The sequence below is a fragment of the Falco punctatus genome, assembly GCF_963210335.1.
Source record: "Falco punctatus genome assembly, chromosome: 1".
Taxonomy (NCBI): Eukaryota; Metazoa; Chordata; class Aves; order Falconiformes; family Falconidae; genus Falco; species Falco punctatus.
The window spans coordinates 33,174,702-33,177,515 of record NC_137580.1 but is presented as its reverse complement, the minus strand read 5'-3'; the positions used below and the strand labels follow the sequence as shown (position 1 = coordinate 33,177,515).

The following is a 2,814-nucleotide window of genomic DNA, read 5'->3' as shown; positions in this document are numbered from 1 at the left end:
CAAAAAAACAAAAAAACAAAAAACCAACAAGAACTAGCCCTTTTCTGGTGTACATACACAGTTGTTTTTTTTTCAGTAGGTTTTGATCAATATGTATTATACTTCACTGCACACTCACTGGAGAGAGCACGGAAGAACAAACAACAGTTGACAGATATTAGTCACATCACCTGATGCACCAGCAGCAGGCAGATAACAGACAGCACAGACATGAGCACAATACGACACCCTCTGTATTTAAAACACTGCGTTAATTCACTTCTAAACATGGAGTTGGGTCACTTATAATTATATATGATGATGACAAGCTCACTGATGAAATGTGTTAGTTTCTACTCTCTCTCTACCACACCATAAGAGTCAGAAAAAGTACAATTATGCTAATAACTGCAGGATGCCTGGGAACATCCCTGAGTACTGACACACTGACATGGCAGGACAACTCATGGCTCTGTTGGCAAACTCCCTTATCCTCCAAGATAGCATAACTGTGCATAAACTGCCATTAGGGAAAGATCTCTGAAAAGTTTTAAGCCCTGAATGATGTCCAGGAATTCCTGGGGAGAGAACAAGTTAACCAGAAGCTTCCCAGGGGGCATGATACCAGTACAGATGACTAAGTCCCAGCATCTAGAACATTCCTGGTTAACGTTTAATATATTAATACAGTAGCAAGGAAGTAATAAAGGAAAAGCCCTGTATTTTGAAGCAGTCTTTTTATTTCACTGTGTCACAGTGCCTACACATTCTGTTCGGCTATGTCCATACACTGAACCACCACTGCTGGGAGGCGAGCATCCTTCCCCCAGCGGAGAAGTCTAAATGCTGGGAGCCACCTGGGAATCATTTCAGTGATAGCACTACCAAGCTGTGAAAGTCACTACGAACACTTTCTAAAATATAACCATCTCAGAACAAAAAAGCTGCAAGAACATTAGTGATTGTTGCCACTAATGGTTAAAATCCACCAGCAGCAGAGTGCCTGAGGTTGTGCATACCACTCCTTACTGCATACAATGGTGGAACAACAGTGAACACTTCTGTCTATATTAATATTTATAACTCTAGGGGAGCAAAGAACCTTTAGCTAGGACAATGTGAGCAAGGGCATGTGAAAGATGGATGACATTATGTCAAACAGATGCAAGAGACTCACTACTAAAAGCAATAGGCCCAGCAGGGGATGGCTCTTAACAGCTGAAAGTCATTGAGTATAGATCCAATAAAAGCACCAATGTGACATTTTTATTGGTATCCCACTAATGCCAGTTTAAAAATGAGTAATTAAGTTTAAGCAACAGGTCACGCAAATAATCTTTGTAGTAGCTCAGTCAGAAGCCTGGCAAGTTGCATAATACTTCAGGATGAAAAGATGCTTTTTCTATATTATTCTTCACAACATCATTTTTGGTATTCCAAGTTCTTTATCTGAGCTTGTAATCCAAAAGTAAAAGATTATTAGTTTTTTGAAAATCAAAGGAATTGCCAACCACTGAGTTTCTCTTTGTCCTATCAGTGATACCTTCAAAGTATTACAGAAGCTGTTAGACATGACTCCCCTTCATTGAATTCATACGTTTTTCTTGAACAATCCTTTTGTTTCCATATGATTTAAATAACCACCAATTTCCAATCATCATTACTAGTCCAAACAACTTGATTTAACAGTAACATAAAATTATTGTGATTTTTGATAGTTTATGAACCATCTTAATGTTGTTTGAGGGTATCAGTCCAATTGCTAGAGAAGAGCAGAAAAAAACCCGCCATCCCTCCCTCTGTGACACTGTGCCTATCAGGCAACCAAGATTTAAAAAGTTGTGACATGATTAATCCAGCTTCTTTATGTAATTGCCCATGAGCCAGCAGTGTGCCCTTGTGGCCAGGGCAGCCAGTGGGATCCTGAGGCACGTTAGGAGAACAGTGTCCAGCGGGTCGAGGGAGGTGATCCTGCCCCTCTGCTCTGCCCTGGTGAGGCAGCATCTTGAGTGCTGTGCCCAGCAGTTCTGGGCTCCCCAGTTCAAGAGAGACAGGGAACTAATGGAGAGGGTCCAGCAGAGGGCTGTGAAGATGATGAGGGTTTTGGAGCACCTCCCTTGTGAGGAAAGGCTGATAGAGCTGGGCCTGCTTAGCCTGGAGAAGAGTGAGAGGGGATCTTATCAATGTCTACAAATATCTTAAGGGTAGGATGGGGCCAGGCTCTTTTCAGTGGTGCCCAGCAATTGGACAAGGGGCAACAGGCACAAACCGCAACACAAGCAGTTCCATCTGAACATGAAGAAAAACTACTCTGAAGGTGACAGAGCACTGGCACAGGCTGCCTAGAGAGGTTGTGGAGTCTCCTTCTCTGGAGACATTCAAAACCTGCCTGGATGCGATTCTGTGCCACCTGCTCTAGGTGAGCCTGCTTTACTGGGGCGTTGGACATGATGATCTCCAACCCTAAACATTCTGCCATTCTGTGAAATAATGCCATTATTCATCCCTGTGTTCAAATCCATGGCCTCAAAGCTGTAGCAGATCACTGATCGGTGTGGATTTGTACCTGCCTTGCGTATACTATTTTTTCCCAGGAAATTTCATGTTTCTTTCTGGTACCAAACTTCAGTAGCAGCTGATAGTCACTTAAAAGATTTCCAGTGCCCACCATTTTAGAGCATCTCTGAAGTCCTGATGTAATCAGGAGATCTTAATCCATTTTATTGCATTCACAGAAATGAAATCATTCTGCCTCCTTCACTTTTACAGCCTGCAGTGTTGTTTGGGTAATAACAGGGTATCGATGTTCTCTTGCATGCAAACACTAAGGGCATG

The 2,814-nt window shown here is 42.4% G+C and overlaps 1 protein-coding gene across 7 annotated transcripts in view; it reads right to left on the bottom strand.

Annotated features, from left to right (window-relative positions):
- Positions 1 to 2,814, bottom strand: part of KCNIP4 (potassium voltage-gated channel interacting protein 4) — a 433,458-nt gene that overhangs the window by 286,860 nt on the left and 143,784 nt on the right. The gene's annotated exons all lie outside the window — the stretch shown is intronic.